The sequence below is a fragment of the Mesocricetus auratus genome, unplaced genomic scaffold (assembly GCF_017639785.1).
Source record: "Mesocricetus auratus isolate SY011 unplaced genomic scaffold, BCM_Maur_2.0 Super-Scaffold_100010, whole genome shotgun sequence".
Taxonomy (NCBI): Eukaryota; Metazoa; Chordata; class Mammalia; order Rodentia; family Cricetidae; genus Mesocricetus; species Mesocricetus auratus.
The window spans coordinates 69,474,733-69,497,290 of NW_024429194.1; the positions used below are offsets into that span (position 1 = coordinate 69,474,733).

A 22,558-nucleotide genomic window follows, 5' to 3' on the forward strand; every position below is an offset into this window, starting at 1 on the left:
GAGTCCTCTTGAGACTCTGGATTGATCTCTCCACTGCTGACCTTGTCCTCTGAAAAAAAAAATCAGTCTCTGAAACCTGCAACTGGCTCAGCTCTGGGCTTGTCCTGTGTGTAGGACTGCTGGTTTGTCTTTTTGTGTTCCCTTTGTGGACTTCCAAAGAGCCTTTTTCCTTCTCTTTGCACTAGCTTCTATATTTCCTTTGTTCTGAGTCACATGGAGAGGAAGCATCAGGTCTGCCATCTCATGTGGAAATCCGTTTATTTTCTTTAAAATCCTTTATCAGTCTTAGAAGAAATAGGACCTAGACACGGGATTTGTTTTTAAATGTAAATCTTATTCTAAAAGAGGTTTGGAGACTCCCCTGCGGGGTTTATGGGGTGCCTGGTATCAGAAAACAGAGCTATGTGAAACACTTGGATACCAGTGAAATGTGTTTTTCCCACTTGTAAGCAGGGCTGTGAAAGGTATCTAAAAATACGGTCACACGCCTTACAAGTAAGCAGGTTACAAATAGCATTAACATCCAAACTCAAAAGAGTAGTTCAGTTGTTAGAGGATGGAGAGCGTGTTCAGCGGTTAAGAGCACTTATTGCTCTTTCAGAGGACGCAGGTCTAGTTCCCGGCACCCACACGGCAGCTCATGACCCACAACTCCCATTCCACAGGATCTGACACCTTTTCCGGGCTTCAGTGGGCACTGCACGCATGTGCTGCACAGACATACATGCAGGTGAAGCACCCATGCATATAAATGAAAAATAAATAAACCTGTAAGAAAATGTTTGGTTTAGAACTTATAACAATGATCTAAAGTTGCTCATATTGCCCAGGAATAATGACAGCATCATTTCCTTTCCTCCTCAAACTCTCTTTTAAGTTCAGTAAGTTTGACAAACAGGAAAGAATTAAATAGGTTGATAAAGCATCAAGTTAAATAAAAAAGGATCTAATTTATAGTTTTGCCTGGGACTAACACTGGAAGCAATAACATGCTCTATTATTACCTCTCTAATGAGATTCCGTAATACACACAGATGGTGTTTTAGAATTTCCTTCCTGTTTGTAGACCTCTGTCTCCCATAGTGACATACATCTTGGGTTTTTGCTCATATTTCTTTTGCACTTATTTGCTCCTTTCCAGGACTAAAGAGTGTTGGTTATTTGTTATTCTTTAAAGTGAATCTATAAAAGATACAGGATGTGTTTGGATACATTCTTAGATACACTCAGTGTCTCACAATGCAGCTGTGTTTAGAATGAGAACTCTGATGACATATGACATCTCAATGGTCAGATGGTTCAGTGGTCATTCTCTCTCAGCAGGTAAAGAACGAGCCACCTAGACTGATGACCTGAATTCTATTTCTGGAACCCACATGGTAGAAGGAGAACATTGATACCCATAAGTTTTCCTCTGACTTCCAAGTACATGCAATGGCACTTGCACACCCCCACACAGATAGATAGATAGATAGATAGATAGATAGATAGATAGATAGATAGATAGATAAAGTAAAAAGTCTATTACATCTGACTTCTCTGGTGATTTTGAAATTGATAAACAAAGAAATGGCAATTTTTGAAATCTTCAAAAACATTCATTCCTATTTTTAAAATGTATTTGGAAAACTATAAAAGATCAGTAAGAAAGATATTTTTAAATGTCTACAGCCCAAGCATGCACAATTACTGTTACATAGTGATATATTACCTTCAAACTTTTACTTTGCATTTTCCACATAATTGATACAATTATGTTCATATTCTCTCTCTCTCTTTCATTTCTCCCTTCTTCCCCCACTCCTCTACTCTTCCTCTGAAAATTCCGTACTCATATTTCATATGATAACTGTAACCAATGTTTGTGTAAGATTACACCAGACAATATGGATTGTGGTATATATGAAACAAATAAATTTTGAGTATGTATTTGGGTCTTATCCCCAAGATATATATTAGACATGAACCCCAAATCTAAATAAAAATTGAAATTCAAAACACTTCTATCACAAGCATTTTAGATAAAGAAATTTTTAACCTATGTAATCTGCCTGTACGTTTTAATACCAACTTATACTTATTCACCTTTTCCTATTTCCTTTATCCCTACTTTCGTTGAGAAGCCTGGCCCCTTGCATTTTCCTATATGAGATGTTGCCAGGCCAGTTGGTGTGGAAGGAGACAGGATGATAGGATGGAAGCTAGGCTGCTTCCCATCATTTGGAAATGGTACTGCTTGTTTTGGATACTGAAAAGAGGGAAAGAATGCTTTGGAGGATGGGGGAAGAAAAGAAAAGAAAGAAAAGTGTGAGTGACACAGGAAAGTGTGTGTCTCCACGGTGAAGAATAAACACCATGATTTTAATGTGTCACCCCCAGGCTACATCAGTGTATCCAAGGAGAAAATGAACTGATGACAGATATCAGTAAAATGTCACAGGATGAAAAGAAAGTAGAAAATTGCAACAATGTTACCATTAAAAAGGGGCCGCTGAAGTCTACTTTCTTTTTCTAGAAGAAGTCATTAAAAGAAATGGCCAGTTTATGTCACATAGCCAGGGTAAACCACAGGCACCAAGGACCATGACAGGAGGTGAAACACTGGCCTGAGCTAGGAGGACCTGAGCTAGGTGGAATGCTCACCTCAGAAATAACAACCGGACCTGGTGCAGCTGGCTGGCCCACTCTTCTCTCTCAAGGAACTGAAGTACTCAAGTTAGCAGGGAATGACCGGAAGGAAAGCAGTAGTGATGGGAAAGGCAGCAGGCTGGAGATGTCTGGTCCCGGGAAGGGTGTCCTGCCCTGACAACTGAGCTGGCCCAAGGAAACAGTTTGAAACCCACAGCGTAGGTAAAGAAAGCCTGTTCTGAGGAGAACTGCGCAACAGTAGCCCTGGGAGACTCTTTTAAGGATCAAGAAACTTCAGGCTGGGTAAGAAGAGAAAGAATTTCCAAGGACCCGTTGAAATCTATGCCTTCTTGTTTTGAGCTGTGCATTCGTAAACAGGTTTGAGAAAAATGAATGGCCTTCATGTGAAGACAGTACACACATGGGGACAGACAGCTGCCGGGCAAACGTTCAGATGCACACGTGGTCCAGAAGAGATGCTTGTGTGGACAATAAGATGCTTGTTTCAAGTAAAATTAGCTGAGAGAAGAACGAGGATGCCCAGCGCCTCCTCAGGGGTGTTGAAAGAAGCTCCGGTGTCTGCTACAAGGCAGGCACACACCCTATTATTGTGAGGGCACAATTAGATAGTGTTCATCAACAACTTTGAATTTACTCATTACCTTTGGCTCAAAAGTTCCAAGAACCTCACCTAAGGAAGTAGCGAGAGATATAAATAGCTGTGAATGCTGAAAGATGTTTATGACCCAGTGTCCTTCATAATGTTCAATACATTGAGTTTCTGACAGCAAATGGCCAAACGAATTTTTACCTTGAAGTACTTTAGTAGTATGCCGCCATTACAGCTTACATTTACAGAGGCTGTAGCTTTGAAATGCTGATATAATTATGTTTAACACAGCTGGGCCTTGTGGCACACTTCTTTAAGCTCAGCACTCTGGAGGCAGAGACAGGCAGATCTCTGTGAATGCAAGTCCAGCCTGGTTTACAGAGTGAGTTCCAGGACAGCGAGAGCTACACAGAGAAACCCTGTCCTGAAAAATGAAACAACCAAACAAAACAAATCATGTTTGGCAGCATTAACAATTGTATCAATTAGCCAGGCGGTTAATCCCAGCACTCAGGAGGCAGAGGCAGGCAGATCTCTGTGAGTTTGAGGCCAGGCTGGACCCAACAGCCTCCAACAATACAGAGAAACCCTGTCTCGAATCCCAGCACTCGGGAGGCAGAGGCAGGCAGATCTCTGTGAGTTTGAGGCCAGGCTGGACCCAACAGCCTCCAACAATACAGAGAAACCCTGTCTCGTAAAACAAAACAAAAAAAAACCAATTGTATCAATTATGTGGAAAATGTAAAATAAAAGTTTGAAGGTAATATATCAATATGCAACAGTAACTGTGCATGCTTGAGGCATAGACTTTTTTTAAAAAATCTTTTTCTTATTGATGTTTTTAAGTTCTCCAAATATATGTTAAAAACAGGAACGAATGCTTTTGAAAATTTCAAAAATTATTTCTTTGGTCGTCAACTTCAAAGTCACAAGAGAAATCAGATAAAATAGACTCTTTACTTTGTTCTACCTATCTGTCTGTCTGTCTGTCTGTCTGTCTATCTACCTACCTACCTGGGAGAGAATAGCTAAGGAGATTTTGGAAAGAAAGAAGAGACTTTTGCTAACCAGAGTTAGCAAAAGTTTGCCTGGAGATATGGTCAGACCCAATGGGGCAAGCCTGGTCCTGAGAAGGGTTAGGCAAGCATCTTGGAGGGGGCTGTTTCCCTGGGTGGTGAGGAAATTAACTCCTTCCTTCCTCCCTTCCTCCCTCCCTCCCCCCTCCCTTCCTTCCTTCCTTTCTTTCTTTCTTTCTTTCTCTCTCTCTCTCTTTCTTTCTTTCTTTCTTTCTTTCTTTCTTTCTTATTTCTTTCCTTCCTTCTCTTCTTCCTTCCTTCCTCCCTTCTTTTCTTTCTTCCTTTCTTTTTTTACAACAGTTTATTTATTTGACCAGCTTCTGTTATGTAACAAAATGGAGAAAACAGAATGGACAGTCTTTCCATGCTCCTGTCCCTCCCATCATAGACAGCCTCCCTCCTAACTGATGTTATGGATGTGTTTTCTGCCCTTCCTAATGCCTTCTCACTACATTCTCCACAGCCATGGAAGTTAGAATCTATCTTTTAATAAAATGGGTGCTGAAGACTGACTCGAGACAATGTCCCCAGAAGGGTCGCTCCCCATCTGCCTGCAGCCTCCCTCCCTTCCTCCCCACTTAAGGTCTCCTGTGTAGCCCCTCCCCACACAACTAAGTAGCTTTTGGTGTGCAGCTCAAAACATGCCCTTCCTCCTTTTTCATTTCTGGAGGACATAGAGTGTGAAGAAACATAGTGTAACTCTGGGGATGACCACCATTCATTTGAGAGTCCCCAGCAGCATGATGTCCGACTTGTGTTTCACCCTACAAACCCTGCTGTGTGCCCAATCTTGCTGTGGAATATATGTCACTATGATTGGTTTAATAAACAATCTAACTGACCAATAGTAGAATGGAATGAAATTAGGTGGGAAAGTAAAACTGGGAATGATGGGATGAAGAAGGGTGGAATCAGACAAGTCACCAGTCAGATGGAGAACAAGTTGGACACACAAAATGGGATAGAGGTAAAAGCCACACATCTCGGGGGTAGTACATAGATTAATAGAAGTGGATTAAATTAGAAATGAGCCTGTGCTATTGGCTAAGCATTTATAATTTATATTAAGTCTCCAAGTCAGTTGTTTGGGAAACAGCTGCTGGTTATTTGGGAGTAGGCAGATGGGACAGAAACTTCCACCAACACAATCTATAATAGGCCTTCTTGTCTAAATTATCTTTGTCATGCATAGGGAACTAGGAGTCTATTTAAGACCCAGTGTCCCAACCATCCCTACAGCTACACTTGGAACCCCCATTATCACACGGGTCCTTTTCTGTCCTCAAACCAACTTGACTGATGCCGACACCTGCTCTTTGTGTGTGTGACTTCTTGGCTATGCCCCAACTTTTGTCTGAACTAAGAATCAGCCATTAGACTTTTCCTATCAGATCAAAGCCATGGTTCCTAGGGCCATCCTGCCTCTAGGGCAGTGTTGGGGCCACGCTGAGCCTTTCTCCACATGCCTGTGTTTCTGTACACTTGGGGGTAAGCCCAGAATTGCTGTAGGTAGGCACCAGAGATACTGTATGACATCAGGAAGAAAAATTAGGATTCCTTGAAGAAATTGGGCCCCAACAGCATGTGTCCTGCTGCTACTTTTGTGGAGGACCAAGAGTTTGTCACTCTTGGAAACACATTTAAAGGTTGCTGTGAAGGGCGACAGGGCTGTGTAGAAGAAACCAATACCCACTGAGCAGACAGTGTACACGCAGGGCAACCGGCATGATCGCTTTATTTTTACAGTTGAACAATTCAAGAATCGGGGAGGATAAATAAACTAGAGTGCAACAGAGTCCGAGTTCAGATCTACATCCTCCCAAGCTCCATTTTCGATTATATAGTATTCTGTATCGAATGCTTAAAGAGCATGAACCAAAGTCAGATCAAAGAACATGGTCTAGACCTGAAACCACTCGGGGTCCAGCAGCTGTGGATGGTGGTGCTAGCTTGTCTTTGAGTGTTTTGTCTTCAGATGCAGGTTCCTTCTCTGACCATAGAAGGGCATGTATATCTTTCTCACAAGCGAGAAAAGAGTTTCTTCCTGATGAAACAGAAAATGCAAAGTCCTGGACACACTCTGGAGAGGTATGATTCCAGATACACTGGAAGGTTTGCACGGCAAAACCCGAGAAAGTATAAAACAGCCAAGTGTGTTAGTTTCACACCACTCGGGCCTGTTTGCCGTTATAGTCTGGTAAGGCTCAAGAAATGGAATGCATGCACCATCTATGCATTCTCGAGGGGAAGGAAGCCTTGTTTAAGCCTGTGCATCCTTACCATGGGAAGGAGCAGAGAATCCTGAATCATCAGAGTGGCCTTGTGTTCTCATAGGTGTAGGAGGGAATGGCTGCCTGTTTGTAGCTGGTGTCTGTTGTGGAAGCCTGGGCACACTGGCCTTGTCATCCAAGGCTGTCTGCTCTGGACCAGAGAAGGCATCTGTGGCCACTCTGTCAAGGCCTTTCCTTGGTCTCCAAAGCCTTCTGTTGATTGAGTCGAGGCAGAGAACTGGAGACAGAGGCCCCCACTGAACTGATGTAGAGTGAGCACCAGCCTGTCTCCTCATGGCTGGAAACTTGCCTTGAATTTCTCATTCCTTCAAGCAGCTGTGGAAATAATTAGCCTTTCATCTTATAAGAATGTAGATTCACGAGGCTACCCTCCCTGCTCCCTATGGCACTTGCCTGCTTTCCAGTCATCTACCAGGGCGCAGTGCCTTCCTGGGCTCGTGGTGACACAGTATAGAGCACCATGTGTATTTTGCACTCATCAAAAGGAAATCTTGCCTAAAAATTCCCTAATTAAAAGGAACTTCGGGCCACGCTTTTAAATACTCTCATAGCAATGACGACTCTTTCCAGGTGTGTTTTTGCCGTCGGTACTGCTAACTTGCTTCTACTCCCGGGCTAGAGAGCAAGCTTGAGGAGAAGGGGAAGAGAGAGGTGTGTATGGCAGAGTCACCTGGAGGAATCTGCTAACCAGGACGCTTTTCACGTCTCATTCTCTACTCACAACAACGCCCCCAACCAGTCATCAGCCTCTGGGATGCCTAGTAGGGAACTTCCTAGCAATCTGGGCTTCTAATTATGAGGAACGAGATGAGGTAGATGATTCAGCGGACCCCCGGGGACCTGAGAATGTTGGAGTTGGAGAGAAAAAAGACAACAGAGACATTTTAATTCCAACTGGCAGAAAACAAAAACACACGAAAACAAAACAAACCCACATTTCCCAGCCTCACTTAATACACCCACAATGGGAAGATTAGAATGCATGCAGCCCGTATTGCACTGCGTTCTGAATTTTCTGTTCAAAAAGTGAATGCTAAGTTTCCAGAAGGGGTGTCTGAGGGCTGCCTGGGGGCAAGATATGTGGGGGTGAGGAATGGGGGTATTGAGTTTGGGGGTGGGGTGGGGGTAGAGGTGGGGGATGGGGAGTGAGTGTGGGGGTATTGAGTTTGGGGGTGGGGTGGGGGTAGAGGTGGGGGATGGGGAGTGAGTGTGGGGGTGGGGGGTGGGGGGTGGGGAGGTGAGTACTGGGGTGGGGGATAGGAGTGGTGAGTGTGGGGGTGGTGAGTGTGAGGGTAATGAGGGTGGGGGTGGATTAGGGTAGGGGTGGGGTGAGGGTGGGCGTATGGTACTTTCTAAGGAGCTAGGCTCAGGGCGAGGCCCCCATCAGAGCAGGCCCTGTGTGACTGCCCTAATGGGTGGAGACATGAGAGCTTTTGCACCTTCCCTTTTATATGTGAGAAATTTCAAGTCAGGCGACATGATCATATTGAGCTAACTGTTAGTGACAGGGTACTTCTGTGACTGCTTTCCACGCCATCATTTCTTCGTTTGAATTTCAGTTACTATGAACTGGCACTTGGCTGAGAATTAGAGAACTTACAGGAACTTGTAGAGGAGACCATCCATTCCTTACCCCACGTGGTTTTGGACTTTGACAGCTGATTTCACAGTTCAGGGTGTGTTTACCTCTCTACTCTCAATTCACCGCTCTTGAACAACACTATCGACTGCCCACTGTGAGGGCCCAGAGTGTAGTCCACCCTGCTCACTATCAACCAAGGGCCCAGAGTGTAGTCCACCCTGCTCACTATCAACCAAGGGCCTAGAGTGTAGTCCACCCTGTTCACTATCAACCAAGGGTCCAGAGTGTAGTCCACCCTGCTCACTATCAACCCAGGGTCCAGAGTGTAGTCCACCCTGCTCACTATCAACCAAGGGCCCAGAGTGTAGTCCACCCTGCTCACTATCAACCCAGGGCCCAGAGTGTAGTCCACCCTGCTCACTATCAACCACTGAGTCACTGTGCGCTGACTTCTCCCTCCACCAGGTTTGACAGCTGAGCTAGTATTTCCAGCTCTTCGATTGGTTACTTCTTATCTTCAATCAATACAAAGATGAGAAATGCTCAACCCTGATCTTCTCATTCTATCACTTTTACCAGATCTGAAAAAGGAAGTGAAAAAGTAATATGATGGACTTTTAACAAAAAGCTAGGAAAACTTTACACCTGATGGTTAGAAATACAAAGTCTAGAAGTTTATATCAGGTGCATCATAAGAAAGATTGTGCCTCACAAGAACACAATTGCTATCTGAATTCTTGGAACAGAAGCCAAATAGTCTGCATGTGCCTCCCCTCTGTTGTTCCTGACTTTGTGCCTTCTGCTTGGCGACAAAGGGTAGAAGTCAAACTACCAAGTGAAAATGAAAATGGTATCTGGTAGGCCAGATTCTGGCCCTCAGTGTGAGAAAGCTTTCTCTGAACATGGATGGGAGATGCCCCAGAGACGGTGAGCGCCTCATGGCTCCAAGTGTCTAAGCAAAGGATTGTTGGCCACTCACCCAGGTTCCCACAGAAAAGTAAATGCCCTTTAAATTATTATTATCCCGAAGGCTTTTGATTTTGTTAAATCAGTGCTAATCTCTGTGGTAAATAGTGTGTGCTAGACCATGTATTCTCAACTAGGGTAACATTGTTTCCAATGAGGTGAAAATTGACTATGAGGTAAGTGTGAAAAAACAAACAAAAAAGACCAACAACTGCCAGTATAAAGATTTGTGGAACTCCAAAGGGCCAGAGCTCATAAGCAAATGCGTAGTGTATCTGTATTATTAAATGTTCATGGTAGATAGGTAAGAATGGGGAAAGTTGTCTGAACAGACCAGGGAAAGTACTGGAATCCTAGTTAAAGAATATTTTGCTAGATCCTACATTAATCCATGAGGCAATCATGTTGCTCAAAACCCCTTGTGGGGACACCAGACCTTGTTCAGAGACCCACTTCCCCATCAGCCTGGGAGTAGGCAGCTGTAAGACAATGTTTACTAAAAACATGTTTACTAAAAACAATACAATGCCCGGGGCAATAAGTTCCTGAAAAGGGCTGGCCCACGGGAACCGCCCTGACCTCGACCTTGTCCAAAGACTAACCGCCTCTTCTGACACACACAGATCAGTTTTTGGTGTCAGAGCAGAACCAGACAGGGGAGAGAGAGAGCAGAAGCTTTTCTGGAGGGAGGCCTTTCTTGGGAAGTTTTCTTGAGCCTTTTTGGGGCCTGCTTAAAGTTTTCTTTACATCACTGAACAAGTCTCTGTGTTGTCAGTCCCTGACACCCTCCGCACGTTCTCGGACACAGGCTGCGCAGCAGACTCGGCAACCCCTTCTTTGAGAAGTCTTCTGTAGCTCTGTGGAGAGTGGTGAGCTAAGCCTGGCATGTGGAGAGTGTGGTGCTAAGTTTGAATTTGTAGTCATTTCTAACATTTGCAACATGGTAGAACTAGTAAGTCAGGCATCTCCAGAGACAGAGAACCTATGGGATTTATGGGAATTGGCTCACACGACTGTGGAGGCTGAGAACTTGCAGAATATGCTGTTTGCAAACTACAAAGCTGGGAATATAATGGATTCTGGGGCCAGAGGTCTAAGAACTGGCACGAGAACCTGGGGTTCTGGTACATTAGGCAGAAAAGACAGAGGTTCAGCTCTGGAAGACAGAATGAAGAAACCCTTCCTCTGACTTTTGAATTTACCCATGTCTTTGGTATACAGGGTGATGGCCACTTATATTGATGGAGGTGATATTTACTGAAAACACTGCCCTCTCCTAGAAACAACCACATTGACTCCACTCATATTTTACCAGCTGCCAGGACATCCTTGAATCCTGTCAAGTTGAAATATAGCCTCAGGTCCATGTCTGTAGACCTGTCATATATAAGCATTTTAAACAATTTTACTTAATCTTCAAATAAGGCATCAGGTCATAACTTGACCTGAAATAATAAAATTGACCTGTGTATATTCAATAGCACATTTCTTTCCCTAGAAGATGAAATAAATCATTGGCAAACATTGCTTTTTCTCTTTAATGTCCCATAATTTAATATTACAGTGTAGAATTAGTAATACTTTAAAACCATATGAATACATTTATGTTACATGATAAAGGAATAAAAGAAAGAAAATAAAACATTTGCTTTATTTAATATAGTGTATGTGTATATATATACACATATATAGCTATATACACATCCAACATATTTATGACAAATAGGGAGCAAATAGTCATGACAGTTATAGTCCTGAGTTATGTAACTGGTCACGTGGTATAACTGACTTTTATAGCTATCTTCTTCAACTACCAATCAGATTTTACCCTTTGCCTTCTGCGAGCATCTCAATTGTTTATGACTTTTCCTGGTAGTGACCCAGACCTTCATGACCAAATGGTTTGAGTCATTCATAGTTCTTCCTAAGTTGGGCTATTGTCATTTTCCATTGATCTGAGTCACAGAGTATGACAACACTGAGAGATGCCCTAAGGAACCCCCCCCCCCGCACATACCTTTTATTACATCCACTGTAGACTAGTAGTCTAGTCATCTCTAGTAGACTGGGTCAACCACCACCTCCAGCACCTTAATTCCCTTATTAGCCAATTGACTCTGAAGTATGAGGAGATCCAGTGGCTGAGTAACTCCTTGGAAAGGGCAGGAACATTGATAACAAAATGGGCTGTACTTGAAAGAGCTGGCAGTATTTACAAGATGTCCTAAGTAACAACAACCACGCCCCACAGATAACAACTTTGACCTCCAGCTGAGTGGACTCATCATTGTATCTCTTGGTAGAAATCTCTCTCTCTCCCTCTCTCTCTATCTGGAGCTAAGGCTACTTGGCCACTAGAGCACAAAGTATTGGGAACAGGAAACAAAAACCTTGCAAGTAGGTTACTGGGGTAATGGTGAATGGTCCCACTCATTTTCTGTTTCCTGAGTTTTTAGATTGACAAATCCTGGATATGAGAGAAAAAAATTTCATGTATTGGATACTGATGGCCATAGACTGACCTCTAGGGAATCATATTCCATCCTTGAAAGGTGTTGCTACCTTGCTAGTACTATGACAGAGTGATAGATATCTATCAACCAGATGCTTGAGGATAGTGTGAAACACAAGACTAGTAAATTCCATGATCAGAGACACATTGCTGTTCTTTCTATGTGATACGAGTTCCTGGGTCAGAAGTGACACTGTGTGGAATAGCGTGACAGTAGATAGTAAAGTTTCTCTAAGTCTTTTGTTTGAAGCATTGCATTCAGAGAAGGCAAATCCATATCCACAGTAAACATCAGTTCTAGCAGTGACACAATGCTGTCTTTCCCACGAAGGTACTGGAAATGATGCAACAGAGTCAGCCGGTTGCTAGGAACTAGAGGATTACCCCAGAGAATGGCTCAGAGTTGGTCTCTGATGCTGGATAGCTGGAAACTCAGCACTGCTCACAGTATGAATGATCTGGTAAGTTGAAGTCCACGTTGCTGAGTCCATGCATAAACTCCTTCCCCACCACTGTAGCTGCTTAGTTCCTGAGCTCACTGGGTGATGATGGGATGGCTTGGGAATGAGGATAAGTGAAGTCTCGAGACCATAGAGTGCATCCTTCCCTCTTATCTATTAAAGTCACCGCTGAAGTCACATTTTGGTGTGTACATGAGACAATATTATCTTTATATTTTTCTCCTTCAGAGAGGCCAGTTCACATATCTTTCCCCCAAGTTTTCCTGCCAGTCATTTGTTCCTTGTTTGTTTTAGGCCCATTACCCCAGCCGAACCATTGGGTGCTACTCATGAATCAATATAGAACTGCACATTTGACCAGCTTTCTGTTTATCTAACAGAGCCATTTCTAAGCCCAGCCTGGGCCTTCTCCCTATCATCTGAGGGCAACAAATTCCCCACGAGGTCACAGGTGCAGGTTGTAGCAGGAGTGGAGACTAGGGGCAGTCGGGTCACCTCCTAAGTCCTCCTTGTGCCTCAGGACCTGTGCAGGTCTTGTCATGTGCATGTCATTTCTATTTGAGGGAGAAGTGTTGTATACACACTCAGTTTTATGGAACTGGTGGGTCAGCCATCACCTCAATCCTAATGTAAGAGTTGAATTATGTAATTGCACTCAACCCTGGTTTCTTTTTCTTTGGTGCAGACAATGCTAGCTCCTTCTGTTACCTTATTGCTTAGGGGGTCTTGGTTGATTCATTTTTCTCTGCCAGTCAAAAAATTTAAAGGCAGGGAAAACATCTCAAACACAACAGGTGGCAGCTGGGGAATTCTCAACCACAGCACACAGAATCTTCTGGTAAAGAAATACTTCTGTTAGAGGTGAAGAAATATATACATACAACAAAGCACACACAGAGAATGCCCTCCTATAAAGTAGAGAGTGTTTCTCCTTGAGGGATGAGAGTTTTAAGGGTCTTCCTCCCCCAACTTAGGGATGGACAGTTCAAACAAAGCCAGGAAGGCTGACAGGTCCACACATTTGGAGTGCACACATCCTGATCTGACATCAAACTTGTCAGACTGGTCCTCAGTCCTCAGGCAGGGGGACCTCACTGAGGGGAGAGAAAGCCTAGCAGGCCTTTTTTTATTAAGTAGCTAAACTTTTACCTCAGACTAGGAGGCTGAGGAAGAAGTGGCCATCTTAGAATTTCACCATCTCTGTTACCTCGTCATGCCTGTCGGGGAATCTGTCTGACTCCTAAGCTCTTACTTCCACACAGGATCCTCAGTAGAGTGAAGTTCTAAAACCCGTTACACGGGCATCACTTAGAACTTTCTCAGAAATGCAGAATCCGTTACTCCTTCCCATTACTAAACATCATCATGTATGCTTTAAAATGTCCCAGATGTGCTGAGTGTGGTAGCTCACACCTTCAATCCCAGTGCTTGGGAGGCAGAGGCAGGCAGATTTTGAGCATTCAAGACCGGTTTGGTCTATGTAACAAGATTCAGGCAAGCCAGGGGAAAATATTAAGATCCTCTAGTTAAAAAAAAAATCCCCGGTGACTCATAGGTATGTTAAAACATAGAAAGATTAAGACTAAATGAAATAATGCTGGTAACGGAGTTTACAGTGTGCTGCTGAAAGTCAATACTATGAACACCTTTCTCCCATACTCCACTCATTAGTGGTTCCAGATCAGAACCTTGTCTTGTGCATTGAAATGTCTCCAGAATCCAAAGAGAATCTGGGAGATGGCAGCCACTCAGATTTATGTGGTCACTAAAAATCTGTTAGAAAGAAAAGTGAATGAGAAAGAAACAGACAGACCGACGGCTAGAAGATGTTCTCCTCCATCTTCAAATAGAGGACTTTTAAGTGTGTGCAGCTGTGGTTCTCAACCTGTGGGTCAAGACCCCTTTAGCAATCTTTTACCTCCAAAACTATTTCCATTACGATCCATAACAGTAGCAAAGTTACAGCTATGAAGTTGCCACAAAGACAATTTTAGGGTTGGGGGATCACCACAACGGAGGAACTGTATTAAAGGGTTGCAGCATCAGGAGGGTTTAGAGCCACTGTTGTACGCAACAGCCTTGAAGCCAAGAAGCTGCCATCTTCAGGAGTACAGCTGTGCCTGCTTCCAAGCGATCACAGCTGGGTTTGATGACTGTAAGCATCCGCTCACAGAAGGATGCGGGTGGGAGCATCATGGGATCCTCACCTGATCATCCAGGCTCTCCTGCCAACCAGTTGTATGCAATTCTGCCCTAATTGCTTGGGGCTCTGGGGTCTTGGGGAGGGGCTAGAGTATATAAGCTGGGGAAGATGAAGGTAAGAGGGCCTCATCTGTGTGGAGCCATCATCTATACTGGGCGAAACTTTTCAGTGCAGCTGCTTCGGAGGGCTTCATACTCCTGCCTGTAACCAATCATCCCGATCTGTAAGTAATCCCTGTGAACTTTGGTTCCCCAGAAGGATGCTAGTGGAATACAACTTTGCTTTGTCATTAGGGCCTTAGAAGGAATGGGTAGACAGTGCCCATGCCCTGTGCCCAAGGACAAAGTTCTTGTAACATAAGGCCACGCACATTGAATTGAGAAAAATTTTCAAGTTCTCTTTCCTTCGTGTGTGTATCTGTCATATGCGGACAAGAGCACAAATCCAAGCAAGGGCCGGTTCCCACCCTTTGCCAGCGTGTGCCTGTTTGTATTTTATAATGAATCTCTTGCAGTACTCATTTCAACCTTATCTTGGCTTAAAAGATAAGGAAAGAACCAAAACATATGGGGTTTGTTGGCACACGGGGGCTGAGTTATGAATACTGTCACAGACATAGGAACTCAAAGGTTCAGACAAGGAAAACAAGCAGAAAAAAAAAGGCTCCAGAATGTAGGCACCTCCTCCCTCCTCCACCTACCTCCCTCCTCCCTCCTCCAACCTCCCTCCTTTCCTGCAGAAAAGAGCCTCTGAGGTCCAGGAACACACCCTCTTCCTTCTTCAGGGCTGAGGATCCAATCCATCCACTTACTACTTTTGTGTGTGCTTGGTGCAGGCCATTTTCTCTTCAAATAGGCAAACTATTTGACAAACTCTCCCCAGCCCTCAGTGCAAGCTGCTCACCCTAGGATGGGGGAAAACAAGCTTCCATACCACCCTGAAGTATGGAATTACTAGAACCAGACCTCCCTCCCTTCCCCTTTCTTTCTTTCTTTCTTTCTTTCTTTCTTTCTTTCTTTCTTTCTTTCTTTCTTTTTTGAACAAAGAACTTTCTTTTGTTGACTAATCTACTTTAACTGATCCTCTTCCCTCATACATATTTATATCAAATTCTTTTCTTTAAGCAGGCTCTATTTTCTTTCTGAAGATATTTAGGATTTCATTGTGTGTACAGGGAGGGACCAGGTCAGCTCTCAGAGTGGATGGTGGAGATGCTTACCCAGATGCTCCTGGTAGGGAAGGCACTGGCAGTCTGGAGTACCAACCTCCTGCTGAGTCACTACCATATGTCCCTCCCTTCTACCTGTGCCTCTCTCTCTCTCTCTCTCTCTCTCTCTCTCTCTCTCTCTCTCTCTCTCTCTCTCTCTCTCTCTCTCTGTCCTCCTGACTTCATCTTACATTCTATGGCTTTTCCCTGTCAACTGGTTGCTCGTTCCATTTCTCGACCTATGGTTGATTTTATTTAATCCTGTTTACAATACTCAAGCATAAATCTCTGGATTAAAAGTGTGTGCTAGCCAGGTGTTGGTGGCACATGCCTTTAATTCCAGCAGTCGGGAGGCAGAGGCAGGCAGATCTCTGTGAGTTCAAGGCCAGCCTGGTCTACAGAGCGAGTTCCAGGACCTCTTCCGCAATGATCCCTGAGCCTTTAGAGGAGGGAATATGATCTAGACCCCCCACTTAGGGACAAGCTCTCCATAGTCACATATTCTCTGCACCCTGACTAGTTTCGAGGCCTCTCTTTTACAATCTGTTGAAAAATGAGGCTTCTTTGCTGAGGATTGAGAGAGGCACTAATCTGTGGATATAGTGAGGAGTCATTAGGAATCAGTTTAATTCTGTGTCCTACTAGTAGAGTAATAGTAAGTTTTTCCCTGGGGCTTTTAACCTGTATACCCACAAGTTCTTGGTCATAATAACTGTATCAGGTATGGATTCTATCCAGTGGAATAGGCCTTAAATCCAATCAGGAAGCCATGAAATTTATGCCATTGTTACATTATTGGTGATATCTTGGTGGGCAGGTTATTATTATAGTTTGTATTGTTCATAGCTAGATAAGGTTGGTGACTGCTTTATTTCCTTCGGTAGCATGCATAGCAACTTCTAGCACTATGGAATCTAGATCATAGAGATGAAACTTCCAAGTCAATGCCTGTTTGATATCTCCATGTTCTATCACTGAAGTAAGCAACGTCTTTAGCAACAGGTTCAGCATCAAGTTCTAACCAAGAGGACAGGTGGGTTGCTGGTAGAAAAATGTATAGTTCAGGCTGAGAGTTGGGCTTCAGAATTAAATGTGATCAATATATAATGTACATATAAAGCCATGAAACCAAGTTCCCATAGTAGGAAAGTCCAAAGGTCAAAAGGACGGAGACCTAGGACCCTGACTTCCCAGTGTTTGGGATATAAGGAAAAATAAGCCAAGGCCACTGACAGGGAATGGCTGGTGAAGCAGGAGAAAGAAAACACATGGAAGGCATATGGAGAAGGTATGTCAAGGAGGAGTGGTCAGTTATACCAGATTATGCTATTAGGTGAGGATAGACAAGTCTGCCACTGCTTACAGAGCACAGAGTCATGTGATTTTTTTTCCTGGGAGTTGTGAACAAACATCTTTGCTCATGATATCTAGTCTATAATAAGTCAAAGAAAATATTCTACTAAAGTCAAACTAGGTGAATCAAGTAGTTACCTGGGTCTTCTTACAGAAGCATGGATGAATCAGAGGCACCTGTATCACTGAAAAGCCCATTCCAACATGGGTGGCAACTCACAACATTTGTAACTCTGGAACTCTTTGCACAACTTGCAGACAGCTGGACAGGTTGGAGTATTTTGTATTCAGTATCCCTTACTTCTTGTATAATCTTGGGGAATGTGGTAGTTTGAATAAGAATAGTCCCCATAGGCTCATATATTTTAATGTTTGGCTCCTAGTTGGTGGAACTGCTTAGGAAGGATTAAGAGGTGTGGCCTTGTTGGAGGAAGTATGTCACTAGAAATGGGCTTTGAGGTTCCACCATTCTCCCCTGCCCTGTCTCCTACCTGTGAATTGGGATGTAAGTTCTTGTGCCATGCCTGCCTACCGGATGCCATACTTCCTGCCATGATGATCATGGACTAACTCTCTGAAATTGTAAGCAAGCCCCAAATTTTCTTTTATATGATGCCTTGATGATGGCGTGTCTTCAAAACAATAGAATAGTAACTAAGACAAGGAGGAACAAGCTTTGTAAATCTTCTAAGTTTCAGAGACATCCTGAGATTTGTGAGTTGTTTACTTCCTCAATCTGGTGAACCCCCCTTCCTCCCTCAAGAAAGGAATGTTTCAATTTGGAGGAAATCCCTGCACAACGCCTAGAAACATGGCAGCTTCTAGTGTTCTTGTTAAGAGCAGTTTTAATGTTGTACATTCATAAATGAGTGGGAAGAGAGAGCTAGAAAGATGGCTGAGCAGGTAAAGTCACTTGCTCCCAAGGCTGATGACTTGGGATCCACATTATGGAAGGTGAGAACTGATGTTCATATGATCCTTCCATATGCAATCCATAGCATGCTCTCCACACACCAAAAAAAAATGTAATTATAAACTTAAAAGAATGAATGGGAGAAAAAAAACCACAGAGAGTGGTATAAATTACTCTTTTCTACCTCTTCATCGGGGTCTTGTTTATATTTTACCCTGACTATTGGAGTAGGTTCCTTGCCAACAGTCCTTGAGTTTTTAATTATGTTGTTTGTTTATTGTGTGGGTGTGAGGGGGTGTATATGTGTCATGGCATAAGTGTGGAGGTCAGAAGACACTTTGTGGGAATGGAGTCTCTGCTTTCCCTGTGGGTCTCAGGGATCAAGCTCAGGTTATCAGGCTTGGCAGAAAGCACCTTTAGCCGTGGAGTAATTTCGCTGGCCCGGCCTCAAGTCTCAATGAAATCTTTAGCAAAGCACTCAGTTTGGCTTTGACAACTGCACAGCCTTAGAGCCTCACAACACTCCAATCACAAATCATTGTGCCAAGACTTCTCATAAGCATCTGTAGCATCATACATCTTTTTCATATGTTTCTTTGGGAAAAAAAATCCCAATCTGAGCCTTTTCAGTTCTGGTCATTGCTAAGTTGTAGCTCAAGGTCATCTGTGGCAAATCTTTCTTTCTCTTTGTTTCTGGGTCGCATGATTTTGGTATCTTAGCATTTATCATCTCGTCGTGCTGTAATTTGAACACAGCATAACTATGGCCTAAGAGTTCCAAGGTCTAAGAGGCAGACCATCAAACAGCTGTTTGTTGAATGATTACTGTTGCACTGTGGATAACCTTTTGCCTCTTTTAAAATAGCACCATGAGGTACTTACTATAATTATCCTTCATCTTACATGAGAATAAATGTGTCTTAGCAAGCCATGAAACCTGACAATAGATCCACTAACAAGTAATTTGCATTCAAGACTCAAACCTAGTTCTGCCTGAATTGGAAGCCCATGTTTAATTCAAGCACCCACACAGCTGCCTCTGAGAGAGGTGCTAGTATGTCTATGTCTTTACTGTTGCTCACATGTGAAGGTTTATGAATTGAAATCAGCATTGCACCCCATTGCTCCAGAGAATTTTCTGTAACAAAGATATCCACATTGTTCAGTCTTCTAACAAACAGGCACACAGGGCCACTGAGTGTTTGAAATTTGCTTGGTGCCACCAAGGAACCAATATCTCACTTAATTTTAACTAGTTTACGTGTAAATGCCTATGTGTGACTTGTGGGCCAAGCGACTAGTTCCATAATGGGCACTATAAGTCTAGGAACCAACTGTTTCTCCATTGCTAGGAAAAAAGCATATGACAAGATCTCCCCCCCCCTCCCCCGTTGGACCCGTCCCCCATAGGGATCTGCTGAACAGTTTGTGACTAGAAGCATTTGCAAATATTTCTTATTCCCCTCCTTCCAGTAAAACCTGTATGTAAGTTCTTGTTTTCCACCTATCCTTATTGCCAGAGGGCCCTGGGAATGTGAACTTCTGTCCTTGGTAGTTTTCCACCATGCCTGCTAACTGGTATATAATATAATGATCCCCTCTGGTTGCAAAAAAGAACATTCTCCTTGTAAGAATGACCCGCTGTCTTTTGTCTTTATTTCAATCCTCAGGCCCTCACCCAAATCCTTGAAGTGTTCCACCTTTTGGGCACTACATCTGTGTGTGTGTGTGTGTGTGTGTGTGTGTGTGTGTGTGTGTGTGTGTGTTTCTTTTAAATTCCATTACTTTAATAATAACCATGAGCAGCTAGAGAGATGGCTCAGTGATTAAGATTACTGGATGTGCTGGATGTTGGTGGCGCATGCCTTTAATCCCAACACTTGGGAGGCAGAGGCAGGCAGATCTGAGAGTTTGAGGCCAGCCTGGTCTACAAAGTGAGTGCCAGGATAGGTTCCAAAGTTACACCAAGAAACCCTGTCTTGAAAAACCAAAAAATAAAAATAAAAAAAATTAAAGAAAAAAAGATTACCAGATGCTCATGAAGAGGACCTGGGTCCTTTCTCAGTACTCACAGGGTCCCTCACAATGGTCTGTAACTCTAGTTCAGGAGATCTGGCACTGTTTTCTGGACTGTTTGGATACTAGGCATATATAAGGTGCACATTCATACATTCACACACATAAATAAAATAATTTAAAAATAAACACTAAAAAGTGTCCATGAGCAGTAGCACATGCAAAACAATGGTATGCAAAACCCTACACCCTGGGAAACCCCATGACCCCAAACTACCATATTCTACAGAATATGAAGAAAGCATATTCAAGCTTCAGATACATTATTATTTTCATACTGCTAAGAAAAGATACCATCAGTTATAATCATAAGGTACCCATGATCATACACATCCCAATTCCATATATTTTTAAATGATGGGTAAAATTAATCTTGGTACAGTGGAAATGGAACCTTAGTTATTTTTATGATTTCCATAATGATCTTTAAATATCCATTTTTTTTCACATTAGTCCCTAGTGTGATTTAGGTCACTGCTAGAGAATTAACACTGGGCACTATCACTTCCAGTTTAGTTTCATTTTTAAGGTCAAAATATCTGCAGCAGGAATTGGAATAACCCACGTCTTCAGGATAATCAAGGCTTGACATATTATAATAATATTACAAATAGAGTATCTATTTTTAATTTATTTTTCTGTGACTGTTTTTTCATTTATCTTTATAAGATTCCCCCCCCCCTTGTGTGTATCACACAGACTAGGATGTATATGCTAAGGTTTGTGGTAAGACTCAGGCAAGATCAACTAACCTCAGAACTAACTGATTATGCATCATTTCTCATTTGTGGGACTAGGGATTGCACTCTGGGCTTTGTACAGGCTAGCAAGCTCTATCACTGAGCTAAATACACATACACACACACACACACACACTTTTTCTTTTCTTTTTTGGTAACATGGTCTTGCTAAATTGCACAGGCTGGCCTTGAACTTGCGATCTCCATACCTCAGCCCCTCAGATGCTAATTTTACAAGCTTGCACCACCACATCCAACTGGATTACATATTTGCGGGACAGGAGCAGGGAAGTGGAGACTGAGACACTTGGTAGGTAGCACTGTCAACCTTCATCTTTTAGCTCTAGGCCGTTTGCATGGAATCTTACATGCCACTGTCCTTGCCCCAGCCTGTACCTAGACTATCTGTGGTTCTTCCTTCAGTGTCAGAGGCATCTGAAAAACCAAGGCACAAATCTGTGTTTTACCAGTAGAACATGTCCAGCTTTGGAGTGATGTAAGCCTGGATGGCATGTCTTTTAATATTTAGGGCATTAAGTCCTAATCCATCTGTGTGCTGCCTCGACTGTCACTTTAGATGCTAAGAAAATATTCCATCCTTTACTCAGCTGTAACAAATTAATAAGTAATTTCAATCAATAAAATCATTTTAATCCTGAAATCTATTCCACATGCTCCAATGTCTCGGACTTTAACAAAATTGTTAAAATGTGTATGGGACTTAAAAAAAAATACTTGAGTTTTTGAATGCAGATGACCCACGCCATTCATATTCTGATGGCATTTTAAAACTTCTAGTGAGCAAAAATCTTTCATCTAATAGATGATTTTATATTTCAAAGCAGCAAAGGATTGGAACTTACTACGTAAGTCCAAGATCAGAGCATACATGATAGAGACGGGCTACCAGGTAACAGAATCGTTGAATATGAGTCACAGGGCATTGAAAACAATCTGGCCACACCAAACAGTGGAGAGAGCTCAGCATCCTAACCTACAAAGGCAAAGAGCCAGTTACTCCTTTCCTTGCTGAAGGACTGGGCGACATGGAAACAGCCCAGGAGCCCAGGGATCTGCGAACCACCCAGACACCCATGGTGATTGCTTGTTTTAAAAAGAAGTTCGGTACTGTTAATAGTATCTGATGCCATCATCACCCCACCCTTGCCTAGCAGCCTTGAGGTCTCAGTGGTGCTTGTCCCAGCTAGCATGCTTAGGTAGTCCTCTCCCTGGGTGAGGAAACAGAGGCCAACTAGAATAAGTAGTCCCCATTATCCCATGATGAACAGACCTCAGATCTGCAGTCAACATCACTTTTGAGAACATCACAGATAAGGACCATTTGAGCCTGTCTCTCCCAGCACCATTCTGTTTTCTTTTGCGAAGCAGTATGACTATATCTTGCCTCGCCTCTCATCCTAATACTAATTGCACCCCTTGGGTACACCTTGGCTGCTGTGTTAAACACACCTAGAGTTGTTTTCCTATTACCACGAAAACTATTTGACACAAAAGACTACCTGTGGAGGCACTAAGGGACACTGCAACAAACTTCTATCATTTAAAGGACTAAACAAGTTAAGGGTGCTGGAGAAGGTGCCCTGCCTAGAAAGAGATCGCTTAAAGTCCCCATTGGGTGGGTTTGTTAAGGGAGGGGATGAAATTAATATTATGTATCGAAAACACACTTGCCAGTGTGTATGTGATGGTGGCAGGGGCTGTGTGTAAGGGCGAAGGTGGGCTGTGTCTTCTATTCGGAATTTCTCTAGGATTGATTTGCGGTTCTCACTTGATGGGTATTACACTGCTGAAGTAAGATATTCAAGGTAGTTCAAGGAGTATGGAAAAACACTGTTCACCAGTTACCTAGGGCTGAACTAAAGAGTAATCTCAAGACAATTCAGCGCCTTCCCCTAGGGGCCCTTGGGTGTGGTCCCTGA

At 43.1% G+C, this 22,558-nt stretch overlaps 1 long non-coding RNA gene across 4 annotated transcripts in view; it reads left to right on the forward strand.

Moving 5' to 3' along the window:
* The first annotated feature begins 14,423 nt into the window (after positions 1 to 14,423).
* The window catches only part of LOC110340413, a 73,820-nt gene continuing 65,685 nt past the window's right edge, over positions 14,424 to 22,558 (forward strand). For all 4 annotated transcript variants that reach the window (XR_005880030.1, XR_002382233.1, XR_002382231.1 and 1 more), the window contains exon 1: positions 14,424 to 14,552. This is a non-coding gene — a long non-coding RNA (uncharacterized LOC110340413). The remainder of the gene's footprint in view (positions 14,553 to 22,558) is intronic.